The sequence below is a fragment of the Diaphorina citri genome, unplaced genomic scaffold (genome assembly GCF_000475195.1).
Source record: "Diaphorina citri unplaced genomic scaffold, Diaci psyllid genome assembly version 1.1 scaffold361, whole genome shotgun sequence".
Classification (NCBI taxonomy): domain Eukaryota; kingdom Metazoa; phylum Arthropoda; class Insecta; order Hemiptera; family Psyllidae; genus Diaphorina; species Diaphorina citri.
Genome location: NW_007377796.1, coordinates 8,353 through 30,364, shown reverse-complemented (window position 1 = coordinate 30,364; position 22,012 = coordinate 8,353). Strand labels below are relative to the sequence as shown.

Sequence of the window (22,012 nt, the reverse complement as noted above, 5' to 3'; positions counted from 1 at the left end):
TTTATGTACAATGAATTATTATAACATTTAAACCGATAAAGAGTCAAAATAAATAATTACTTCCTAAGCGGGGTAGAAAATACTTACTTCTGATAGCTGATTGCAATAGGAATACTTCGGGACCAAAAGCATTGGTATTCTCTTCAAGTACAGTCTGTTGACTTTCTTCTTGACCACCTTGTTATGGATTCACGACATTCACGTTAATACGTTGACTGTAGAACGTAGATTATGTATATGTTTTCATTTCTTCTTCTATAAACAGGTATTTCATGTAGAGATGTTAAATAAGCAATAAAGATGAGTACATGGTTGAGATGGTCGCTCCGTTGTGGCTCTTGATTTTTTAGTCTCTATAAACAGGTATTTCATGTAGAGATGTTAAATAAGCAATAAAGATGAGTACATGGTTGAGATGGTCGCTCCGTTGTGGCTCTTGAATTCATGTAGAGATGTTAAATAAGCAATAAAGATGAGTACATGGTTGAGATGGTCGCTCCGTTGTGGCTCTTGATTTTTTAGTCCGAATTGATGGTTGATTCTGGCCATGGTATCTTGCGTTTTCTGAGTAGTTCGCAGTTCTGAAATGAATGAAAATGCATTCAGGGTAAATAATGGCTTTAGAAATTACTAATATTGCAAGGGAGACGGGGGAGAGAGCCACTTAGTCGAATCTTCATCCATACGAATTACCCGTATAGGTACAAAGGTAAATAATTGTGAAATATACGGACACCGAGAACTGTTAAGACGATGGACGGTACCTACTGAGCGTACCCTTACTTTTAATTTCCATAGAAACGGATTATTGTAAATTGTAAGCAAGAATAGGAGGCAAAACGTTCCTCAAGCTCTATACTTGCCAAGGGTTAGTCATGAGCGATAGAAAATGCCCCGGGCATTCACCCCGCCCGGCCATTGTGAAGAAAAAGAAAAATTCCGTTGGTCCTCATTTTTCCTGCTCTATGACTTTGAAACATCACCCAAGTAAGCGCAACAGATCTATTGATGGTTGATTCTGGCCATGGTATCTTGCGTTTTCTGAGTAGTTCGCAGTTCTGAAATGAATGAAAATACATTCAGGGTAAATAATGGCTTTAGAAATTACTAATATTGCAAGGGAGACGGGGGAGAGAGCCACTTAGTCGAATCTTCATCCATACGAATTACCCGTATAGGTACAAAGGTAAATAATTATGAAATATACGGACACCGAGAACTGTTAAGACGATGGACGGTACCTACTGAGCGTTTTTTTTTTTTTTTTTTTTTTTTTTTTTAAGACATATTTAGACCGAACGTTTTCAAAGTTAAGTCTAAGTAATTACTTAGTGGTTGATGCATTCCTGTTTTATGGAAGGAATAAACTCGTCCAGTCTTATCATTGCTCACATTAAGTATTTACAACTATAAACGAGACCTTGTTTAGACTGCTGGGGTAAAGGGACTTTTTAGTCTCATTCGAGCAGGATAAACAAGGTATATTCTATTCTACCTACTGAGTGTACCCTTACTTTTAATTTCCATAGAAACGGATTATTGTAAATTGTAAGCAAGAATAGGAGGCAAAACGTTCCTCAAGCTCTACTTGTCAAGGGTTAGTCATGAGCGATAGAAAATGCCCCGGGCATTCACCCCGCCCGGCCATTGGTTCTTTGCCAACAACCTCTTGATCCTGAGCCGGCCAGGATATCTATTTTATAATCAAAATAAACATTTCATCGGGTTTCTTTGAAGTTGACAATCCTAAAGTTCCAGCTCGCTTGATCTTTGCTTGTAAACCCGATACCGCCTCGAGAAGTGTGCTCGTGGTATTCTTTGATTCAACTAGGAGTCAGCCAGTTCATTAAGGATTTTTCGGTGCTCAAAAAATATATTGATGCTGGAACTTGTATAAAAAATACTTATAACTTCTATATTTTCATAATTGAATTTACAATTATCGAAAACACTTTCTATCTCTCGATTTAATGCTGATAACAAATTTGTATTTTCTGTTGAGAATTGCAAAGTCATAGAGCACATTAGACTTTTAAGATCCACCCCTTGCATTAGATCCCTAATGGACTTTTGAATTTTGATAATACTTATATTTTGTGGATTTTTTGTGACTATTTTGATGAAGTATAAAATCTATCAATGAAAGCAGTGTGCCAGGGCAAGTTCTGAAGAACATGCATTTGTTTCATGTTTGTCTTGACTTCAAAACAACCAATACTTATATTTTGTGGATTTTTTGTGACTATTTTGATGAAGTATAAAATCTATCAATGAAAGCAGTGTGCCAGGGCAAGTTCTGAAAAACATGGATTTGTTTCATGTTTGTCTTGACTTCAAAACAACTATTTTCCTTGTTGATTCCATATTGACGCCTGATTGCTTTCCACTAGAATAACATTTCTATTTGTTTTACTGTAACATACTAGGTAACCTTCACACAAGTCTCTTTATCTCAGCGTCGTGGAGAGATTAAACATATTAAACTTCTACTTTGAAGTATCCCGGCGCTTCTAACATTTTATTATCTAGCATTCGTGTCTTGTCGTATAAAAAATATGTGGTAGGTATTTACCATAATGTACATATTAAACTTCTACTTTGAAGTATCCCGGCGCTTCTAACATTTTATTATCTAGCATTCGTGTCTTGTCGTTGTCGTATAAAAAAAATATGTGGTAGGTATTTACCATAATGCCATGCTCTTCATAAATTATGATTTTTATATTAGATCTGTAGGCGGGCTTCGTCTCTCCTCTAGAATGTTGAGGAGGGGCTTACACGTTTAATTTTCGAATCTTCTAAAATGATCTTTGTATTGTTCTTGAATTGGGCTCCAGGCTGTGCGGTAAAGATACGTACATAGTATTCATGTTTAATCTATGTGCAACCATTTATCTCAACCACATGACATGTACCTATACAGGGTTTCTCAAAAACTTATTGTTACTCGTCAGGACAAATTCTATGGTTGACATCAGGGAAGGATTTACGCCGTAGCAGACTACAATGGTAAAATAGAAAGGGTAATTATTTCCCAGGTTTGTGAATACCGTTCAGATTTTTGGTAATCAATCCAAGTGCACTCATCTAAATGTACACCTCTGACTAATAACTAATAACAAGGATTAGATTTCATGTTTCACAATAGTTCTCGACTTTGGGAAAACATTATCTGGCACGCGTATGTGAAATGCATCCAGTACCAAACATCTTTCTCATAATCAACTCTCTTGGAGTCTTCTAATAAACTCATTGAATCTGTCAAAACATTTCTGCTGACAAGTATTGCACCCAACGGGCAAACAAAGCACCCTTCTACATTTCAGTGCTGAGAAAAACAAGAAAGCTTCAAGTGTACAATACATATCGTTGTATTCTTCATTCTAGAACGGCGTTCAGGTTGCGAAACACGATGCATCATGTCTGGGGATGTTCTCTGTGGTCGGGAAATTATAATTCAATCAAATAACGCTTCACTGAGCTTGAGAGAAAATCATTTCGAGGGTTCTTGAAAATTTTCTGTTTCTCTTATTTTTATTCCGTGCTTTCTCTCTCTTCTAATGTTGCGGAAGTTCTGTATGGATGTTTGATGACGAAAGTACAATAGAATATCATGGTACATTGGTGCCATAAGTTAATGATCACAGTAGAACCAGAATGTAATTACAATAGAATATCATGGTACATTGGTGCCATAAGTTAATGATCACAGTAGAACCAGAATGTAATGAAAAACTGACTGAACAAAGGCCAATTCTCTTCCTTCAAAGTACAATCGATAGATATAATTTTATTATTGCGATACTCTGGAATTCTTCCGTTATATTTGGGGCTAACTCATTATTCTCGTGATATCTCTGGAATTACCATAGATAAGTTTAGTTATTATTCCAACATAGTTTACTCTTCAAACATGCAAAATAAAGTTCAATTTTCGAAAATGGGAACTTGCCACATCCACCAATTTGCAGATAGAATTTGAGTATCTTGTCTGCTCTCTTTTTTACTGAATCGTATGTGAGAAATTATGAAATATGAAGATCAACCTTGACGAACTGACAAAGATAAAAGTAGAATTTTGGTTCACCTCCGAGTATGTACGAAATAAATAAAAGTTTTCTTATCATCTCTTTTTCAAACACATCTGATTTTCCTAATTAGATCACTATTTTTAAGATAAGCTATTTCGTCCAATTTAGACCTACATCTGAGTAAAATCGAGCACTTGGGTGGCAGTGCTGTGTTCAAAATGTAAATCAACGGTTCCTGCCTGATGGCACTGAATCATCAAATGTGTAACGTATAGACTATAGATAGATATAGTATAATAAGTATATAGAATATCATGGTACATTGGTGCCATAAGTTAATGATCACAGTAGAACCAGAATGTAATGAAAAACTGACTGAACAAAGGCCAATTTTCTTCCTTCAAAGTACAATCGATAGATATAATTTTATTATTGCGATACTCCGGAATTCTTCCGTTATATTTGACGGGAGATTTGTGATGTTCCTTAAAACATCCTATTGTTTATTTTTTATTACTGACGATTATTATTTCAATTTTTTTATTTATTAGCAGCATTGAAGAGGTTTCCATTTTTTAGCGACGTGTGCGTTGAATTATAATAATTATTCTTCAAGTGACTGGCGTTTGCTGTTTTTCTTTCATTCTGTAGAACCGATACGGGGATTACCTATGTCTGGACCACAGTGGTAGGTATAAAGGAGCGTACATGCTGCGGCAGAATATACCACGAAAACTTCTATGGCAGAGCTGCGATAAATTGAAATATGATATGTTATTGCTGTCTGAGGATCCGCAAGCACACAGTTCAATCATCCAAATTGGCCGCAGGTCGGTATGTGCCATATTACTTATGTAGCATCGAAGAAGCTTTGGTATCAGAGTATCAAAAAACTTTTAAAAATCTTGATTAATTTTTGGTACTACAATAATCAAGTCACTGTGGTCTACCAGAACTATTATTATGAGATACCTATTAAGTAAATAGAGCAACTTGATTCTAAAATCTAGTGGCAAATGAACGAAAGTATCAGATAACTATTATTATGAGATACCTATTAAGTAAATAGAGCAACTTGATTCTAAAATCTAGTGGCAAATGAACAATCGTCACAAGAAAAGGACCTATAGATATCAAAACAAGGGTGCTCAATACAATGTTCAAGTATTTGTTGTAAGGAGCCGCTTCTTGCTTGTTTTGATTGTTGCTTTTGTAATGTTTTGGGGGTCTACCAGACAGGTATTTTTCCCAAATAAAATCGATTTTATCTTATCTTTCTTCATTATTAGGTTCTCCCCAAAATCACACACGTTCTAAGGGTGTGGAACTTGTTCAGTGATAGTGATATGTGATCAAGATGCCTCAAGCCTTTACCTGGATTCATGTCCAGAAGACGTGTCATCTACCTCGTGACTATTAATTAACTGTGCTGCGGCGCCGACCTATGACGCCAATGCTAAGCAACACCCGGCATGTTTCCGGCAGGAAGGTGCCCTTCTATCATGTTCACTGTCAAAGTCGAAACCGGAGACACAAAGCTGATAATGTCCAACTAGAAAAGTCAGAAACAGAGTACATTTTTACTACTAATGACTTACTTAAATTGAGCTTTGTGATATTGTGATCTCCAGACTGGGGTAAAGGGACTTTTCAGTCCCATCCTAGCAGTATAAATGAGGTAAGGTAATATAAAATGAGGGATTGTTACGGTAGCTAAGGACACAGGACTGTAAAAGGATGCCCAATTTTGGAGACTTTTTTATGGAGCAAATGGCCTTTTGGTTAACTGGGGTAAAGGGACTTTTCAGTCCCATCCTAGCAGTATAAATGAGGTAAGGTAATATAAAATGAGGGATTGTTACGGTAGCTAAGGGCACAGGACTGTAAAAGGATGCCCAATTTTGGAGACTTTTTTATTGAGCAAATGGCCTTTTGGTTGAACTTGACTTTAGACAGAGAGGTACAGGGGGTCTTACTTGTCTAATTATCGGATTAGAACTAAAGTTGGTTCGGCGTGCTCCGTCAGTTTCCGTATACCTACTCATAGCGGGCAATAGGAGGGAGGTAATATGGTATAGAAAAAAAGGAGGTATACCTACACAACAGGGATGTAAGGTTTCTTTTGCTGTTTCAGTAAAGCTTGATTCCCACTACACGTTCTGGCTACTCTTTGCTCACGATCCCACTAATTATAATTACGTATGGATTAGAACAATAGACATCATAAGTAATACCGTATCTTTGCTACCTACGCTTTAAGCAGGCATAAATAATAGAAACAGGAGGCACCAGAAAGTAAGCCATTTGTAATCATAGGACGGATTACATAGAAAAGTATGCTCGGTGGATAAATAGATAATAGTATCATAGTTACCATAACATTAGACATTACCTACTCCGATGTTCCTGCCAAACTTACTGGCCCTTTCTAGGATTCTAAAGAAAAAATAATTCTTCGCTTATTTATTAGAGAGGTGTTAACTCATGTTTATGAGTTTATACTCCACATTGGGTACATTAATTTATTAGTATCTTCTAATCAAGTTTAGTATCGCAGTACTTATGTCGTCATGTATTAGCCATTTACAACGTCATGCGAAAAGTCTGCATGTATTTAATGCTATAGGAAATACCTTATTTTCAAATGAAGTGCCATAATGCTTAATGATTGACGTTTCTCTTGTGTACTTTGAAAGTGCAGACCCGTCGTCTCGTCTATGTCAAACTGCACAAGAGCAATATTCATTTAAGCCAAATGGTAATGATTAGGTAGCTTAAAACTGTTACCATAACATTAGACATTACCTACTCCGATGTTCCTGCCAAACTTACTGGCCCTTTCTAGGATTCTAAAGAAAAAATAATTCTTCACTTATTTATTAGAGAGGTGTTAACTCATGTTTATGAGTTTATACTCCACATTGGGAACATTAATTTATTAGTATCTCCTAATCAAGTTTAGTATCGCAGATCGCAGTATTTATGTCGTCATGTATTAGTCATTTACAACGTCATGCGAAAAGTCTGCATGTATTTAATGCTATAGGAAATACCTTATTTTCAAATGAAGTGCCATAATGCTTAATGATTGACGTTTCTCTTGTGTACTTTGAAAGTGCAGACCCGTCTTCTCGTCTATGTCAAACTGCACAAGAGCAATATTCATTTTAGCCAAATGGTAATGATTAGGTAGCTTAAAACGGCAATCTGTTTTGTGATTAAAAAAGTTCTCCCCCAACTTGAAAGCTCACTGGAGCGAGAACGGTTGACATCTGGCAGAGAAAAATGTGACTCTGTTCTCTCCACCGTTGAGAATTGAGATGTCACTGGTTTGTTTTGATTGACAATTGACATTTTTATCGTTTCCATTCAAAGGTCGGTGTTCGGCGAAAGGAACCCTTCTTGATTTTGATTTAGAATCAGCAAAAGATGTAGCTGAAAACAATTGCGTTTGACTTAGTAGTTGCTAAGTTTGATTGTGACTTTTCTGAACAAAATTTATTGTGTTATGCAGTGGTAAGTCTCTCCACCGTTGAGAATTGAGATGTCACTGGTTTGTTTTGATTGACAATTGACATTTTTATCGTTTCCATTCAAAGGTCGGTGTTCAGCGAGAGGAACCCTTCTTGATTTTGATTTAGAATCAGCAAAGGATGGAGCTGAAAACAATTGCGTTTGACTTAGTAGTTGCTAAGCTTGATTGTGACTTTTCTGAACAAAATTTATTGTGTTATGCAGTGGTAATGGTAATAATATTAGGTCCTATTAATAAAATTATTTAAATCATTTTCTAGTCATCAAGACAAATACAATCATCGCATCGCTCACAGCAGACATTCTGCTTTTGCCCAGAAAATTTTTCACCAAAAGGCGAAAACTCCGATGGACACAACTGCGTAATAGATAATATCGTCCACTTGGAGGGCTTGCCATGTATCTCTTGTAAACGGCAAATATGTAATTATCTAATTATGTATATTCTATATCATGTCCTTCAGTAATGAGGACATATTAAGATTATTGTGAAACTTGCGCCTGACCAATAAGAAATTAAGATGAAGGACTATGAGATTTGCAGCTTGGGGTGAGGAGTATAGAAGTAACGACAGTTGTTATTAATTCTAAAACCAATCTAATCAACATGTATTTCCTATTATTCTGATAATCAAGTTTCAATTGAATATTTATGAGCGCTAATTCTCCCTACTTAATTAAGTAGGCAGGTATAGGTAGTTTTATGTTCTGCACGCGTAGATGATAAGTAGGTTCTTACTCAATAAGGCTACTTGTGAACAAAAAGCTTAGAACCATTATCAGACTCATTTCAATGTAAAGTCCTTGTGATTTATGTATGTTTAAGTAGATTGAATCATTGAATTACTATGTTTGTTCAATAAGGTACGCTTGAACTAAAATACTTTGCGAAAACCATTATACATTTCAGTGCTGAGAAAAACAAGAAAGCTTCAAGTGTACTATACATATCGTTGTATTCTTCATTCTAGAACGGCGTTCAGGTTGCACAGGTATAGGTAGTTTTATGTTCTGCACGCGTAGATGATAAGTAGGTTCTTACTCAATAAGGCTACTTGTGAACAAAAAGCTTAGAACTATTATCAGACTCATTTCAATGTAAAGTCCTTGTGATTTATGTATGTTTAAGTAGATTGAATCATTGAATTACTATGTTTGTTCAATAAGGTACGCTTGAACTAAAATACTTTGCGAAAACCATTAAAGTTCCAACCAATGAAACGATGCCGCGATGAGTGGAATTTTCAAATCTCTGCACATGAAAAATAAGAAGGGAAAAAAAGATCGCAGGGATTTCACTTATGGGTAAAAATGTCTCCGCAACTGAAGAACATTAACACATAATAAATATTATCCGAGGGATTAGACTAACCGAGTGCGACAGGGTTGAAACTATTCAGCTTACCATGTCCCTGTTTACTCTAGCCTACTGTTTTTATTATCTCAATCATAGGGTGCTTTCAAAATACTTCGCTAGAGTTCTTCTTTGAATGAAGATATTTTTTTTTTTTTTTTTTTTTTTTTTTTTTAAGACATATTTAGACCGAACGTTTTCAAAGTTAAGTCTAAGTAATTACTTAGTGGTTGATGCATTCCTGTTTTATGGAAGGAATAAACTCGTCCAGTCTTATCATTGCTCACATTAAGTATTTACAACTGGTTACCTTCTTAAATGCTTTAAGGTGGATTTCCACCAACGCGACTTTTGCCGCGCGACAGGGTCGCGCGGCAAAAATCGCATAGTGGAAACGTGTCGCGCGACACGAAAAAAAGTCGTGCGACCATGCGACTTCTATCCGATGAAAGTCGGTCCGGATCAAAGGAATGTCGCGTAGCAATGCCAGTGGAAACGTGTCGCGCGACTCTTCATTTTAGTTTGTTTTTTATTATGAGTGGGAGTGCTTTAATTTTAATAAAATTTTAATTTTTTTTATAATTTGTATCCCCCTATATCACGTTGAATACACAGCTGAAAAAAAATAATAAATTAAAATATTTTTTAATTGCAAGTGGGAAACAGCGTCACGTCGCCGCGACAAATGTCGCGCGATGGTTGTCGGGGAGTGCTTTTAATTTTTAACAGGTCACACTCGCGCGACCAAATGTTGACAAGTGAAAACAGGTGACGTCCGCGCGACATTGTCGCGCGATTTTGTCGCGACAGGTCGGCGTTGGTGGAAACACCTTACGCGCATTTAGACAGATAAATAGGCGCTTTAATTTATTCTCGCGTTATCGGAAATCTAATAGGCGATACATGCCATGGAATTGCTGAAGAGCGTAAATTAGGAATTGAATACAAAATAGTTATTTACCTTGAAATTTTCTTTACCACTCCAGTAAAGCAATAGAAGTAGCTAAAAATGGTTATCGTTACTTTTGTGCAACACAATACTTCTTGATGTTGCAGAATGATATAATCGGTATAATGCCGAAAAAGACATATATGCTAGAAAATGCAAAGAATATTTTCACAATAGATAAGTTGGGTGCTTTTGTTAAAACATGTTGATTTAGAGACCACTTTGAGAGGGTTTTCTTAGTTTGTAAACTAGTTGACTGGAAAAATGTCACTGCACATAGTAGATAATCCTAGCTGATTCGCCATTGTACACCGTATAATATCTGTACCGCCGTGTTTGTCATGAAATCCCTCACTTCAAGTAGCTCGAGGTACTTTACCAGATACTTCAAAATGCCTCTATTATTTGGATTATAACTTATGGTTTGGCTTCTTTAATTCTTGTTCTAGGCTGCGCCGAGTTCTATGAGACTGAGCGTTTAAAGAATTCTCATTCGGTGCCTACTCAGACTTGTGAAGATACATAACTGAGGAGTCCATGGATAGTCAGAAATGTGTCTCCCCTACAAGTGATCTACAAAATTTGACCAATTTCAGAAACAATTGAGATATGGTGAAGAACCACATCATAATTTATTACAATCGCGTTTTTAAATGAACTATTAGAGAACGTGAAGTTTATTGGTACACATTCTAGTTACATAAGTGTCTTGAGATTTTTTTCAAGGAACCGAAAGTATCAGATAACTATTATTATGAGATACCTATTAAGTAAATAGAGCAACTTGATTCTAAAATCTAGTGGCAAATGAACAATCGTCACAAGAAAAGGACCTATAGATATCAAAACAAGGGTGCTCAATACAATGTTCAAGTATTTGTTGTAAGGAGCCGCTTCTTGCTTGTTTTGATTGTTGCTTTTGTAATGTTTTGGGATGTTTAGAATTTCACCAACAACAAAGAATGCCTCTTATCGGCAAAACATGTTTATTTAAACCTAATAGCTATCGATTTTGTTGAGGTATAAATAAATATGTAACATGTATTTTAAATCTCTGAATCGGAGATGAAATTGAAATCTTAATACCCTTGCTAGGACAAAACAAAATACTGTTTTATGCTTTTGAAAGTAAAAAGGTATATGAACCCCATCTTTTGATTCTGCCGTACAACATGAATACTTTGAAAATAATCGTACCCGCTCAGTAACACTAATAACGAATTTAAAGCACGAAGCATACGATCAAGAAACATTTCTGATTTCAGATACATAAGAAATGACTTAATGAGAAAATTGGCACATCCACTAATACACTCGTACTAAAAAAAAATCAAACATTTTGTCAAGACAAGATACATAGGTAATTGAGAGATTATTTTTATCAGTATAAAATCGATCTGGAGTTAAATAATGAAAAATGGTATTTTGGCATCTCCACTATCAGATCGTAATTTTATTCTTCAAAGTCGAAACCGGAGACACAAAGCTGATAATGTCCAACTAGAAAAGTCAGAAACAGAGTACATTTTTACTACTAATGACTTACTTGAATTGAGCTTTGTGATATTGTGATCTCCAGACTGGGGTAAAGGGACTTTTCAGGCCCATCCTAGCAGTATAAATGAGGTAAGGTAATATAAAATGAGGGATTGTTACGGTAGCTAAGGGCAGAGGACTGTAAAAGGATGCCCAATTTTGGAGACTTTTTTATTGAGCAAATGGCCTTTTGGTTAAACTTGACTTTAGACAGAGAGGTATAGGGGGGTCTTACTTGCTTAATATCGGATTAGAACTAAAGTTGGTTCGGCGTGCTCCGTCAGTTTCCGTATACCTACTCATAGTGGGCAATAGGAGGGAGGTATATGGTATAGAAAAAAAGGAGGTATACCTACACAACAGGGATGTAAGGTTTCTTTTGCTGTTTCAGTAAAGCTTGATTCCCACTATACGTTCTGGCTACTCTTTGCTCACGATCCCACTAATTATAATTACGTATGGATTAGAACAATAGACATCACAAGTAATACCGTATCTTTGCTACCTACGCTTTAAGCAGGCATAAATAACGGCTAATAATAGGAATGTAATGAAACTTGATGTACCTTCCTAAAACAAGACAGACTTTGCAGTGGCACCTAGATTTGGGCTTCATAGCAAGAAGAAGTATCCATGTCCACAAACTTATCAAATGACCCTCGTAAGTACTTCTTATTTACTGAAAAGATCTGCAACTACCTACCCTCAGATAGATTATTGTAGAAGAGAATGGAGCAGTTGCAAATGGGTAAAAATTGTAAATAAATGGTCGATTCCTATGTAAAAAGTTGGGAAAAATTCAAATCTGAGGTCAAAACTCCGAGAAAGTAATTTTAAAAGGTCGAAAATTCAATTTTTAATTGCCGTTCTATTGAAAAAGTTCAAAGAGTTGTGACGTCAGACTTAACCTAAAAATGCGCAGAAACGCTTGCGCACAAACAAACGAAGCGGGAGTCATGAATTATGACGTCATCGCCTACGGGAGCGTATGTCGTGACGTCAAACTTTACAAATTACCGGTATTTTTTAAATCGATTTATCTCGGGATCTAGAATTCGTAGAAGAAAAAGAAAAATTCCGTTGGTCCTCATTTTTCCTGCTCTATGACTTTGAAACATCACCCAAGTAAGCGCAACAGATCTATTGATGGTTGATTCTGGCCATGGTATCTTGCGTTTTCTGAGTAGTTCGCAGTTCTGAAATGAATGAAAATGCATTCAGGGTAAATAATGGCTTTAGAAATTACTAATATTGCAAGGGAGACGGGGGAGAGAGCCACTTAGTCGAATCTTCATCCATACGAATTACCCGTATAGGTACAAAGGTAAATAATTGTGAAATATACGGACACCGAGAACTGTTAAGACGATGGACGGTACCTACTGAGCGTACCCTTACTTTTAATTTCCATAGAAACGGATTATTGTAAATTGTAAGCAAGAATAGGAGGCAAAACGTTCCTCAAGCTCTATACTTGCCAAGGGTTAGTCATGAGCGATAGAAAATGCCCCGGGCATTCACCCCGCCCGGCCATTGGTTCTTTGCCAACAACCTCTTGATCCTGAGCCGGCCAGGATATCTATTTTATAATCAAAATAAACATTTCATCGGGTTTCTTTGAAGTTGACAATCCTAAAGTTCCAGCTCGCTTGATCTTTGCTTGTAAACCCGATACCGCCTCGAGAAGTGTGCTCGTGGTATTCTTTGATTCAACTAGGAGTCAGCCAGTTCATTAAGGATTTTTCGGTGCTCAAAAAATATATTGATGCTGGAACTTGTATAAAAAATACTTATATTTTGTGGATTTTTTGTGACTATTTTGATGAAGTATAAAATCTATCAATGAAAGCAGTGTGCCAGGGCAAGTTCTGAAAAACATGGATTTGTTTCATGTTTGTCTTGACTTCAAAACAACCATTTTCCTTGTTGATTCCATATTGACGCCTGATTGCTTTCCACTAGAATAACATTTCTATTTGTTTTACTGTAACATACTAGGTAACCTTCACACAAGTCTCTTTATCTCAGCGTCGTGGAGAGATTAAACATATTAAACTTCTACTTTGAAGTATCCCGGCGCTTCTAACATTTTATTATCTAGCATTCGTGTCTTGTCGTTGTCGTATAAAAAAATATGTGGTAGGTATTTACCATAATGCCATGCTCTTCATAAATTATGATTTTTATATTAGGAAAACCATTAAAGTTCCAACCAATGAAACGATGCCGCGATGAGTGGAATTTTCAAATCTCTGCACATGAAAAATAAGAAGGGAAAAAAAGATCGCAGGGATTTCACTTATGGGTAAAAATGTCTCCGCAACTGAAGAACATTAACACATAATAAATATTATCCGAGGGATTAGACTAACCGAGTGCGACAGGGTTGAAACTATTCAGCTTACCATGTCCCTGTTTACTCTAGCCTACTGTTTTTATTATCTCAATCATAGGGTGCTTTCAAAATACTTCGACTTCGCTAGAGTTCTTCTTTGAATGAAGATATTTTTATTTTATTTTTTTAAGACATATTTAGACCGAACGTTTTCAAAGAGTGGTTGATGCATTCCTGTTTTATGGTAGGAATAAACTCGTCCAGTCTTATCATTGCTCACATTAGGTATTTACAACTGGTTACCTTCTTAAATGCTTAACGCGCATTAGACAAGATAAATAAACCTTAATTTTATTTGTTTATCAGGAAATCTAGATAGATAGATGCCTTGCAAGTGAAAACAGGTGACGTCGCGCGACATTGTCGCGCGATTTTGTCGCACGACAGAGGTCGCGTTGGTGGAAATCCACCTTTACGCGCATTAGACCAGATAAATAAACCTTAATTTTATTTGTTTATCAGGAAATCTAGATAGATAGATGCCATGAATGCTGAAGTAGGTAAATAGGAATTGGAATACAAAATAGTGTATTTTTTACTTCTACCAGAAGTGAAATTTTCTTTACCAACTCCAGTAAGCAATAGAAGTAGCTAAAAATGTATCGTACTTTTGCACACACAATACTTCTTGATGTTGCAGAATGATATAATCGGTATAATGCCGAAAAAGACATACCTATATGATGTATCGTACTTTTGCACACACAATACTTCTTGATGTTGCAGAATGATATAATCGGTATAATGCCGAAAAAGACATACCTATATGCTAGAAAATGCAAAGAATATTTTCACAATAGATAAGTTGGGTGCTTTTGTTAAAACATGTTGATTTAGAGACCACTTTGAGAGGGTTTTCTTAGTTTGTAAACTAGTTGACTGGAAAAATGTCACTGCACATAGTAGATAATCCTAGCTGATTCGCCATTGTACACCGTATAATATCTGTACCGCCGTGTTTGTCATGAAATCCCTCACTTCAAGTAGCTCGAGGTACTTTACCAGATACTTCAAAATGCCTCTATTATTTGGATTATAACTTATGGTTTGGCTTCTTTAATTCTTGTTCTAGGCTGCGCCGAGTTCTATGAGACTGAGCGTTTAAAGAATTTATTCTCATTCGGTGCCTACTCAGACTTGTGAAGATACATAACTGAGGAGTCCATGGATAGTCAGAAATGTTTCTCTCCTACAAGTGATCTACAAAATTTGACCAATTTCAGAAACAATTGAGATAATTGAAGACCCACATCATAATTTATTACAATCGCGTTTTTAAATGAACTATTAGAAAACGTGAAGTTTACTGGTACACATTCTAGTTACATAGGTGTCTTGAGAATTTTTTCAAGGAACCGAAAGTATCAGATAACTATTATTATGAGATACCTTTTAAGTAAATAGAGCAACTTGATTCTAAAATCTAGTGGCAAATGAATAATCGTCACAAGAAAAGGACCTATAGATATCAAAACAAGGGTGCTCAATACAATGTTCAAGTATTTGTTGTAAGGAGCCGCTTCTTGCTTGTTTTGATTGTTGCTTTTGTAATGTTTAGAATTTCACCAACAACAAAGAATGCCTCTTAGCGGCAAAACATGTTTATTTAAACCTAATAGCTATCGATTTTGTTGAGGTATAAATAAATATGTAACATGTATTTTAAATCTCTGAATCGGAGATGAAATTGAAATCTTAATACCCTTGCTAGGACAAAACAAAATATTTTGAAAGTAAATAGGTATATGAACCCCATCTCTTGATTCTGCCGTACAACATGAACACTTTGAAAATAATCGTACCCGCTCAGTAACACTAATGACGAATTTAAAGCACGAAGCATACGATCAAGAAACATTTCTGATTTCAGATACATAAGAAATGACTTAATGAGAAAATTGGCACATCCACTAATATACTCGTACTAAAAAAAGATCAAACATTTTGTCAAGACAAGATACATAGGTAATTGAGGGATTATTTTTATCAGTATAAGATCGATCTGGAGTTAAATAATGAAAAATGGTATTTTGGCATCTCCACTATCAGATCGTAATTTTATTCTACCTTCAAAAGTATGTAGGTCTCATTGCAGTTTTGGCACATCCACCAACCTGTACATTCGGCTAACTCATTATTCTCGTGATATCTATGGAATTACCATAGATAAGTTTAGTTATTATTCCAACATAGTTTACTCTTCAAACATGCACAATGCAGTTCAATTTTCGAAAATGGGAATTTGCCACATCCACCAATTTGCAGATAGAATTTGAGTATCTTGTCTGCTCTCTTTTTTACTGAATCGTATGTGAGAAATTATGAAATATGAAGATCAACCTTGACGAACTGACAAAGATAAAAGTAGAATTTTGGTTCACCTCCGAGTATGTACTAAATAAATAAAAGTTTTCTATCATCTCTTTTTCAACACATCTGATTTTCCTAATTAGATCACTATTTTTAAGATAAGCTATTTCGTCCAATTTAGACCTACATCTGAGTAAAATCGAGCACTTGGGTAGCAGCGCTGTGTTCAAAATGTAAATCAACGGTTCCTGCCTGATGGCACTGAACCATCAAATGTGTAACGTATAGATAGATATAGTATAATAAGTAAACATAATAAAACTATAATGATGATTTCAATAAATTTCTCATCTCAAACACAATAAGTTCTGTATTCACCTTCATGTTTTGGGATGTTTAGAATTTCACCAACAACAAAGAATGCCTCTTATCGGCAAAACATGTTTATTTAAACCTAATAGCTATCGATTTTGTTGAGGTATAAATAAATATGTAACATGTATTTTAAATCTCTGAATCGGAGATGAAATTGAAATCTTAATACCCTTGCTAGGACAAAACAAAATATTTTGAAAGTAAATAGGTATATGAACCCCATCTTTTGATTCTGCCGTACAACATGAACACTTTGAAAATAAGCGTACCCGCTCAGTAACACCAATAACGAATTTAAAGTACGAAGAAAACGATCGAGAAACATTTCTGATTTCAGATACATAAGGATTGACTTAATGAGAAAATTGGCACATCCACTAATATAACTCGTACTAAAAAAAAAGATCAAACATTTTGTCAAGACAAGATATGTACATAGGTAATTGAGAGATTATTTTTATCAGTATAAGATCGATCTGGAGTTAAATAATGAAAAATGGTATTTTGGCATCTCCACTATCAGATCGTAATTCTACCTTCAAAAGTATGTAGGTCTCATTGCAGTTTTGGCACATCCACCTAAAGCACGAAGCATACGATCAAGAAACATTTCTGATTTCAGATACATAAGAAATGACTTAATGAGAAAATTGGCACATCCACTAATATACTCGTACTAAAAAAAGATCAAACATTTTGTCAAGACAAGATACATAGGTAATTGAGGGATTATTTTTATCAGTATAAGATCGATCTGGAGTTAAATAATGAAAAATGGTATTTTGGCATCTCCACTATAAGATCGTAACCTTCAAAAGTATGTAGGTCTCATTGCAGTTTTGGCACATCCACCAACCTGTACATTCGGCTAACTCATTATTCTCGTGATATCTATGGAATTACCATAGATAAGTTTAGTTATTATTCCAACATAGTTTACTCTTCAAACATGCACAATAGGCTAACTCATTATTCTCGTGATATCTCTGGAATTACCATAGATAAGTTTAGTTATTATTCCAACATAGTTTACTCTTCAAACATGCACAATGAAGTTCAATTTTCGAAAATGGGAACTTGCCACATCCACCAATTTGCAGATAGAATTTGAGTATCTTGTCTGCTCTCTTTTCTACTGAATCGTATGTGAGAAATTATGAAATATGAAGATCAACCTTGACGAACTGACAAAGATAAAAGTAGAATTTTGGTTCACCTCCGAGTATGTACTAAATAAATAAAAGTTTTCTATCATCTCTTTTTCAACACATCTGATTTTCCTAATTAGATCACTATTTTTAAGATAAGCTATTTCGTCCAATTTAGACCTACATCTGAGTAAAATCGAGCACTTGGGTGGCAGTGCTGTGTTCAAAATGTAAATCAACGGTTCCTGCCTGATGGCACTGAATCATCAAATGTGTAACGTATAGACTATAGATAGATATAGTATAATAAGTATACATAATAAAACTATAATGATGATTTCAATAAATTTCTCATCTCAAACACAATAAGTTCTGTATTCACCTTCAGTTCACAAGGAAGACGATCTTCGGCTTCTTTCTTCTTTGAAAAAGAAAAATAATATTCCACTTGGAGCATTCATATACCTACAAATCGATGAACATTACCCAGGGCAGCCATTTTAAGAGAGGCCCCACCTACTGTTCAAGCAGGGATAATTGTGGAATAGGCGGGGCATGCGCATCACAATCGCACATGTAGGAACTTGTTTTTCTTCTTCTTATTTGTGTGTTTAGTTTTGTTCCTAACGTGGTTATGTACGGAGTGATGTGTCGCCCGTGGTTTTGTCTGTAACAATAAATTCTCATTAAAAGTTCAAAGTTTGCAACCATTTTTTACCTAAATTTTTCTCACCTTTTCTAAAACAAATAATAGTGATGGTGCGTTTACGTTTCTAATAATTTCTTCGCGAGTGATTGCCCGGTAGTGTTTGTTTTTATGATTTCTCTCGACTGGTGTTCGTCAGGCGAATTGTATTCGTGTTGTGGTGAGGACAACAGTGTCGCCAACCTGGCCACTACACCGTTCTTCCATCACAGGCGAATGCTTCCCACATCCCATGCCTTACACCGAGGGGGCACCTACAAATTATCACCTATCAAAACCGAGCTTAATGATATGACGGCAGAGTCACAAAGTAAGTTCAGTCTCCACAAAGGATTTAAACTTGATTCAAGTGTGGTGGAAAAGTGAAAATAATTATTTTTATTATTATCTAACGATATACTTGGTTCACTAGTTCATCATGGGTTATAAAGTAAGTTCAGTCTCCACAAAGGATTTAAACTTGATTCAAGTGTGGTGGAAAAGTGAAAATAATTATTTTTATTATTATCTAACGATGTACTTGGTTCACTAGTTCATCATAGGTTATACGAAATATTCCTATATCATGTGTAGGTCATAGGTCTGTCCTCCTATTGTAGTTCCTATCAATTCGGTCCATCCCAGCCTGTTCCTTACAGGACCTAGCAACAATACAAAAGCAAAAGTTGATTACTATACGTAGGTACCTATTATTTACCCATTCATTAATTACCTTCTATTCATAACATTTGGCGACACTGCGGTGATTGGGAATGATACCGTGTACAAACAATCAAAAGCCAAAACCAAGATTCCTAAACGGAAATGTTCTAAGGAATAGCACAATACTCACCTAATTCAAACACCCCAAGTTAGTAGGCACCATACTCGATTTGCTTACCTATTACTTTCGGGAAGTGTTTCCACATTGCAAAGACTGTGTTCCTTTGAAGATAAATAAAGTTCCTTTGAAGCCAATTACAGTTCCTTTCAAGCCAGTTACTGTTCCTTGGAAGCTAGTTACAGTTCCTTTCAAGCCAGTTACTGTTCCTTGGAAGCTAGTTACAGTTCTTTTAAAGCAGTTACAGTTCCTTTGAAGCCAGTTACTGTTCCTTTGACGCCAGTTACTGTTCCTTTGAATTCAAACACCTATTTAAAAATCTGCAAAACAGGGTTGCCGATCAACGAGCCGGTCTTCAATTATTGAAGTTTGTTGAAAACGTTTTATTAATATGTAATACCAATTCACCGCTTGACATCAAGTATCCACATATTTGTTCCTAGGTCACCCCTAAAGATGTTAATTCTGTGTCTGTTGTGAGCGGTTAATCCGAATTTGTGATTATCACTTGAAGCAAAACACACTTCATATCTATGAGAACCCTAAACATAGCTATGCTATCCTCAGTATCGAAGAAGCATTTGATCAAATGTCACAAGATATCTTCCTGCCCTATGCAAAACCTTACACATTGTGATTTGTGAATGATGATAACGTATTTCCTGTCTATAATTAGGTATGCATGTATACCTGAGGATCACCTAACCGTGCTGTCGCTTACTCCTTTTGTTTTACATTCAGGACTGACAGGTTTCTACACCAAGTCCTCATGCCACAGTCGCGATATATATGGTCCGAAATTTTCCAAGTTAGTAGGCACCATACTCGATTTGCTTACCTATTACTTTCGGGAAGTGTTTCCACATTGCAAAGACTGTGTTCCTTTGAAGATGAATAAAGTTCCTCTGAAGCCAATTACAGTTCCTTTCAAGCAAGTTACTGTTCCTTTGAAGCCATTTACTGTTCTTTTGAAGCCAGTTACTGTTCTTTTAAAGCCAGTTACAGTTCCTTTGAAGCAAGTTACTGTTCCTTTGAAGCCATTTACTGTTCTTTTGAAGCCAGTTACTGTTCTTTTGAAGCCAGTTACTGTTCCTTTGAAGGCAGTTACTGTTCCTTTGACGCCAGTTACTGTTCCTTTGACGCCAGTTACTGTTCCTTTGAGCAATCTGTAGGGGAGATAGGGCAAAGTAGGCCATGCGGGTATCAAAGCATCAACCAATGACATGAACTGCAGACTAACGGCCAAAACATGAAACATAAAGAGAAATAGTCAGTTATCCCTTCACTGAAGGACTCCTTTACTATCAAAAGTGGAATGCAATGAACTGTTCATTTCTGCCATTCTTGATAGTGTAATATTAAACGAATTTTGATTCTTGTGTTTTAATAATGGTAGGATCTTCAGTGGTAACCACTGGGAGAGGTAAACGCTGGAGGCTTTCTCTACTGAACTGCAGACTAACGGCCAAAACATGAAACATAAAGAGAAATAGTCAGTTATCCCTTCACTGAAGGACTCCTTTACTATCAAAAGTAGAATGGAATGAGCTGTTCATTTCTGCCATTCTTAATAGTGTAATATTAAACGAATTTTGATTCTTGTGTTTTAATGATGGTAGGATCTTCAGTGGTAACCATTGTGAGAGGTAAACGCTGGAGGCGTTCTCTAACACCGAACCTTTATAGACAGCTCTTTAGTCTTTATTATTGCAGTAAATTTTTCAAATAAATCATGATAAAATCCCGTGCCCCATCTGGGACTGAATAGTAACTTTGACCACATACATAGGTATCTAACAGAAACCCGTGCTATTTTTTTTTTGCAGTATTTTTTTTTTTTTTTTTCAAAAAAATCATGATAAAATCCCGTGCCCCATCTGGGACTGAATAGTAACTTTGACCACATAGGTATCTAACAGAAACCGTCCTACCGTCCGTCCTGTCCAATCAAGTTTTGAATTTCTGTCCTGCATATTCAGGACTATGCAGGACTCTGCTACCGAAATAAGCAAAAACAAACAAAGTCTTTATTATTGCAGTAAATTTTTCAAATAAATCATGATAAAATCCCGTGCCCCATCTGGGACTGAATAGTAACTTTGACCACATAGGTATCTAACAGAAAACCGTCCTACCGTCCGTCCTGTCCAATCAAGTTTTGAATTTCTGTCCTGCATATTCAGGACTCTGTTACCGAAATAAGCAAAAACAAACATATTCTGAACTTAAGACTCCCTGGAATATGATGTGTGAACTTGAGTGAGTTCCTTGTAAGTTGACACTGTACACTTTGGCCATGATAAATAACATTTTAGGTAATATAAAGTAAGTATATCCAAGAGGTCAGATCATCAATATAGACAGAACTTTACTTGTTTTAATGATCTGCATCAGGAGTTTGGAGATATACTGAGGTACTAATAAAGATTGTTACAATTTAGTTTCTCAATAAACTTGGAATCCCAAGGTTCTTTGTTTTATGTTATCTTTCTTATGACTGGCATTATACTGTTTAAGCACAGAAAACCATTATTTCAACTCTGCGTACATTTCTCATTTACCTAAGGCATACTTGAATGACTTGTATTTTACCAAAATTCTAACACTAACTTGACATTAACATAGGCACAAACATGCATTATCCATACCGTAAACGTAAACCAGTAACTTGTGGTAATAGGTATCCTTATAAAACGTGTCGTAAAATATATATCTCAGCTCGAAACTAATTTTACATCAAAACCATTATTTCAACTCTGCGTACATTTCTCATTTACCTAAGGCATACTTGAATGACTTGGATTTTACCAAAATTCTAACAATAACTTGACATTAACATAGGCACAAACATGCA

At 35.8% G+C, this 22,012-nt stretch overlaps 1 long non-coding RNA gene across 1 annotated transcript; it reads right to left on the bottom strand.

The window, feature by feature from the left end:
* Positions 1–471: 471 nt before the first annotated feature.
* On the bottom strand, positions 472–19,451 carry LOC113466932. The gene is made up of 2 exons (XR_003391177.1): positions 19,219–19,451; positions 472–581 (listed from the first exon to the last, which is right to left on the bottom strand). It is a non-coding gene; the product is annotated as an uncharacterized LOC113466932 (long non-coding RNA).
* Positions 19,452–22,012: the final 2,561 nt, after the last annotated feature.